This window comes from Giraffa tippelskirchi, chromosome X, assembly GCF_054371585.1.
Source record: "Giraffa tippelskirchi isolate mGirTip1 chromosome X, T2T-mGirTip1v1.2.pri, whole genome shotgun sequence".
Taxonomy (NCBI): Eukaryota; Metazoa; Chordata; class Mammalia; order Artiodactyla; family Giraffidae; genus Giraffa; species Giraffa tippelskirchi.
In genome coordinates, this window is record NC_137289.1 from 35666727 (window position 1) to 35672726 (window position 6000).

Below are 6000 nucleotides of genomic sequence, written 5' to 3' on the forward strand. Positions count from 1 at the left end.
ACAAGAAATATTGTGTTGGGGGCACCTGGGACATGGCTGGCATCCATAGCACTGCCCATTGTCACATCTGGTGGCTGCTCTTTCTCCCCTTCCATAGATTTCCTACTTGACCGTCCATCTATGTGACTTCATAGAAGTGGGCAGATCTGGTTCTTTTCCAGGAGCATATCTGAGTGAGAGCGATCTGAGAAGGGATACACGGAAAGGGTGGGGGTCTTTGGAAGGTGAACGAACATCCAATCATCCATCTGAGAGGCCTTCCCAACTTTGCATCCTAGGGAAACTCTTGTGTGGTCACTGGTTAAGGAGTCAGAGGTTTTTTTTTTTTTTATGATTTTTTGATGTGGACCATTTTTAAAGTCTTTATTGAATTTGTTACTTCTGTGTTGCTTCTGTTTCATGCTTTAGTTTTCTGGTCAAGAGGTATGTGGGATCTTAGCTCCCTGACCAGGGATTGAACCCACACCCCCTGCATCGGAAGGTGAAGTGTTAACCACTGGACCACCAGGGAAGTCCCAAGGAGTCAGAGTTTTAAACAAGCTGAGAGTTAAAGTGTTAATCACTCAGTCGTTTCGGACTCTGTGAGACCCAGTGGACTGTAGCCCACCAGGTTCCTCTCTCCATGAACTTCTCCAGGCAAGAATATTGGAGTGGGTTGCCATTTCCTCCTCCAGGGGAATCTTCCCAACCCAGGGATCCAACCCAAGTCTCCTGCATTGCAGGCAGATTCTTTATCACTGAGCCACCAGGGAAGTAAGCTGGCAGGGTGTCTATGTGCATATGGGAGAGCTCAGCCCATTGTGGAGGTTGGGCTTAGGACTCTGAAGGCCATGAGGGAGGAGAGAGAACTGCATGGTGAACACATTGGGCAGGGTGCCCCCACATCAGCCAGTTACCTCTTCGAGTGAAGCAGAGAGCAACTCACAGACCAGGTCCTGCATATCCCATGTTCTTGGATATTTTCGAGGGTGGCCATGATAAAATTTGGGCACCCATTTGTCATGGATATCCTAGCCACACCACTCACACCGCTGTGTGGATGGCCAGAGATTCTCTTGTGGTTGTCAAAAGTCCAGAAAGGTACCATAGAAAATTAAAATGTCCCAACAGATTCTAAAGGAGGGGGCAATGTGTGTCTTCCAGTGAAGCTACACACTGAGCATTTCACTCACCTGGCACGAAGTTTTTGATCTGCTCTTTTCCTTTATGTAGCAAGCATCCAGGCCCACAGAGGCCCAAGAGCCCAGAGAGCCACCTACCTAATGTGCTCAGACTCTAAGTATATGTAGGAAACCAACGGTTGCTTGGCCTGGGGAGCTGGGGGGTGTTGTGGGGTCAGGGTGGACTGAACCCACAGACAGAAGACCACAGTTGGTTCTAGAACAATGAGCCCTTCCACTATCCGAATGTCTCTGGAAAATGGCTCTTTGGTTAAGAGTGGACCCAAGTTTATTCCAGGGTTTTTTTTGTTTTTTAAAGATTACAGAGTCTTTACTTAACTTCTTTTTATTTATTTTTGGTTGCACTGGGTCTTTGTTGCTGTCCGCAGGCTTTCTCTAGTTGCAGCAAGCAGGGGCTACTCTCTAGTTTCGGTGCACGGGCTTCTCACTGCGGTGGCTTCTCTTGTTGCAGAGCACGGGCTCTAGGGTGCCTGGACTTCAGTGGTTGTGGCACATGGGCTCAGCAGTTGAGGTTTCTGGGCTCTAGAAGGTGGACTCAGTAGTTGTGGCGCACTGGCTGAGTTGCTCTGAGGCACGTGGGATCTTCCCAGACCAGGGATCAACCCGTGTCCCCTACACTGGCAGGCAGATTCTTATCCACTGTACCACCAGGGAAGTCCTTATTCCTGGTTCTTGAGAGCAGAAGGGGAAAGGAAAGTCAGCCCCACATTGGCAGAGTTTTGGCCACGGACCCACAGTCATTCACAAGGGTTGAGAAGAGCCCGAGTCAGAGTTCTTTGGGAGGCAGCAACAACAGAGGGGGGGAAGCCATCCCTTGAGGAATTTTTTTACCCAACACTTGCCCTCTGGGTGATTGTGACCAGGGCTGGAACTAGGGAGGCCCATGTGAAAGTGGTTGGGCCTTGGACGGATCCAGCTCAGTAATAAGGGCCTTAGGAAAGGCCAGCCACTGGAGGGATGAGAGGCAACACTATTGACACAGGCAGTTGTTGTTGTTCAGTTGTGTTCAACTCTTTGCCACCCCATGGACTGCAGCATGCCAGGCTTCCCTGTCCTTCACCATCTCCTGGAGCTTGCTCAAACTCATGTCCATGGAGTCAGTGATGCCATCCAACTGTCTCATCCTCTGTCGTCCCCTTCTCTGCCTGCCTTCAATCTTTCCCAGCATCAGGGTCTTCTCTAACGAGTCAGCTCTTTGCATCAGGCGGCCAAAGTATTGGAGCTTCAGCTTCAGCATCAGCCCTTTCAATGACTATTCAGGGTTGATTTCCTTTAGGATGGACTGATTTGATTTCCTTGCAGTGGAAGAGACTCTCAAGAGTCTTCTCACAGGTAGAAAGTCTCTCAATTGCTGACATAGCACAGAGGATAGAGTCTCTGTTGGGAATGACGGATGACTCAGTGAAAACTGGGCTCCCCTCCACTTTTTTTTCAATTTCTTCTATTTTTTAATTTATTGGCAAAAAAGGTAGTCATAGATGTCTCATCATTTTCATTTTACAAATCACTTGTTCCTATTTCCAATATTATTTATATGTGTGATATTTTTATCTTAGTCTATTTTGCTTGATGTCCTCAATTTTAATCTTTATTTCATTTTAACTGATATTTTTAATTGAAGTATAGTTTATTTTTTTACGTGCTAAGTCACTTCCATCGTGTCTGATTTTTTGTGACCCTATGGACTGTAGCCTGCCTGGCTCCTCTGTCCATGGGATTCTCCATGCAAGGATACTGGAGTGGATTGCCATTCCCTTCTCCAGGGATATCTTCCCAAACCAGGGATCAAACCTGCATCTCTTATGTCTCCTGCATTGGCAGGCGGGCTCTTTACCACTAGAGTCACCTGGGAAGATATAGTTGATTTACAATGTTGTGTTAATTTCTGCTATGCGGTAAAGTGATTCAGTTATACATATATATACACATTATTTTTTTCATATTCTTTTCCATGATGGTTTATCACAGGATATTGAATATAGTTCCCTGTGCTACACAGTAGGACCTTGTTGTTGATCTGTCCTCCACTTTCAAAGAGAGGCAAAGAGACAGTGAAAAATGTATTTCTGTTATTACTGTTTTCAGGCTTGTCCAAGGTAAAATACACATGGTCCCATCAATCTGTACAGAGGCAGGAAAACAGTCAAATTCATCTGAGTCTACTGTTGCTTTTTGTGAATCTAAGATGAAAGGTGTGCAGTCTCTGATCAAAGGCAAAAGAGCGAGTGAGTTGCCTGAAACCTGTCAAGGTGCCAACACATAACAGGGGGAGCTGTCTGACCCTCAGTGTTTAAGAAAGATCAAGGATGCGGTGGATGTGGGCCATGGCAGAGCTGAAGTGGAAGATGTACCCAGAGGGAGATAGGCAGCTTGGAGCTGGACTGGCTTGAGTGCGGGAGGCCAGGAACTTGCAGAAAGGCTTAGCAGGGATGCCTGAAAGCGCTGAGAAGGATCCTGGTCCTAGTCCTTCTGGAATGCAGGGAACACATAGGCATACATAGGAATTCGTGTCCAGTTCACCCTCAGCAGCTGCTGCTTCTTGGCCTGAGAAACAGACCTCAGGGAGGCTGGGGCCACGCCCTGGCACAAGAATGAGGGAACTTCGAGTCTCCTGGCCAAGGTCTCAGAATGCCTGTGTCCTTCAGGATTCTCGCCCAGGTTTTCCACCTCATTTAATGTGAAAGTTATACACGAAGGCTCTCCTTCTAAACTGGGGTGTTCTGGGGACATCAGCTCTTTGATTCACTGGAAGCCAGTTTCTATGGTTCTGAATAGATGTGTCCCCACAAAGTTAATATGTTGAAATCCTAATCTCCAAGGTGATGATGGTATTTGGAGGTGGAACCTTTGGGAGGTGATCTGGCCATAAGAGCCCTCACACGCAGGTGGGCTCGTATTTGAAAACAACGGCTATGCCGCTGAGGTGCAGCCTACGGCTGGAGGAAGTAAAGACTGAATCTCCTGAGAACCCTACCTCAGTTTTGTGGGCCAGATGGGCCCTTGTGGAGTTCCAGTCGATCCCAAAAGAAATGAGTGAGCCCAGTTGTCAGTCAGAGACAAGCCCGGCATCACCCAGTCTACAGGAGGGGCCAGGCTTTGCGTCCCCTTGAAAGCAGCTGGAGCCGAACTCAGGTTCCCCCCAGCGTCAGCGAGATCCAGGCCTGGAGTCGCCCCAAAGCCAGCAGAAGTCAAGTCCTGCATTCCACAGACTTCAGTCAAAGCCAAGTGAGGAGTCACCCAAGTTCTCCCAGGACCAAGGCGAAGCAGACTCGGAATTGCGCAAGAGTAAGGAGGAGCCGACCCCGGGGTCCCCCGATATCAGTTGCAGCCAGGCTCAGGATCACTAGAGCCTTACCCCGGTCAGCATCTCTGGGTCCCGAGCCCTCAAAGCCACTATAGGAGCTGACACCCCAGTCGCCCTGCTCCCCACGGGATCACCATGTGCAGAGCAAGCTAGCTCCAGCCGGGGCAGCCGCCGAGAGAAGGCCTCGCGCCAAAGAAGTGAAAAAGTTCTTCAGCCCAGGCCCCTGCGTCCAAGAAGCCAAAGGAGCAGGAGGTTCTTATAATCCCGAAGAGGAAGCGCAAGTCTGGGCAGGTGTGGAAGGACTGCTCAAAGAAGAGGTTCTCCCAGATGGTTCAGGGCAAGCCCCTGCGCACATCCCGGCAGCCGAAGATGAAAGACCGGCAGGAGAGGAAGCTGGCCAAGAACTTCTCCCGGCACCTGGAGGAGGAGAAGGAGCGTCGCCGCAGGGAGAACTTGAAACACCGCCTGGAGGAGGAGCGGGAGGCAGAGATCCTCCAAGTGATCAGAAACCCTGCCAAGTTCAGGCGGGTGAAGAAGCAGCAGCTGTGATCCATCAAGAAGCCGGACACACTGACCCAGCTGCAGAAGCCACCGCCTCAGCGGCCGGCAGCCAAGATCTGAGCTCAGGACGGCCGAGGCCTTCTGTGGCCAACCACCGTGTCCACACGGCAGCTCTCGGGCCACTGGCCACATGCCTCTGCTGTCCCGGCACTCCGGCTCCATGGCTCCCAGACAGGGGCACCACCCGAGTCGGGGCTCTGAGCCTTCCAGGCCTGGCGGGCAGGTCTCCATGGAGCAGGAGGAGCCTGGAACCTCACAGAGACTGCAGGCGGGAAGAGGGTCGGCCTTCTCCTCTCCCTTCCCATGCTCCCTCCTCTCCAAGTGCCTTCAAACCAAGAAGAGTAATTTCTGGTCACTCAGGGAACTGATGACTAGAGGGGTGACTCCCCAGCATGTGTATGCTCTGTTTTAGGGTCCTGGCTCCAACCCAGGCCAGGAGGCCGGAAGTCAGGTGTCAAGCTCCCCCCACCCCCACCTTCCCAAAGGCTGCTTTGGGTCCCTTTGCACCCCACTGACTCTGTCACCCAACAGATTGAATCCGGTTCCACCACACTTTTTAACACTTAAGGTTAAAATGGGGAGGTTGCAAGGGGCAGGGTCCCTCCAGCTCCCCCTTTCCTGTCCCAGACTCTGCAGAAGCCACCCCCGCCCAGCCAACCTGAGTTCTGATTAACTCATTACATCCAGTCTCCAGCAGAAATCTGTATGGAACACCTGCTGTGTACAGGCACAATTCTAAGTATCAGGGAATACAGACAAAAGTTACTGCCTTCAAGGAGCTTTCATTCTTGTGGAGAAAACATAATAAGCAATAAAGTGTAAAAAAAAAAAAAAGAGCCCTCACGAATGGGATTAGTATCCTTATAAAAAGAAGTCCCAGAGACCTAGCTTGTTCCTTCTGTTGTGTGAAGACACAGAGAAAAGACAGCAAAGAAGGAAGACAGGAACCAGGAA

The 6000-nt window shown here is 50.3% G+C and overlaps 1 pseudogene; it reads left to right on the plus strand.

Annotated features, from left to right (window-relative positions):
- The first annotated feature begins 4093 nt into the window (after positions 1 to 4093).
- LOC145535602 (coiled-coil domain-containing protein 86 pseudogene) lies at positions 4094 to 5106 on the plus strand (annotated as a pseudogene).
- The last annotated feature ends 894 nt before the right edge of the window (positions 5107 to 6000 follow it).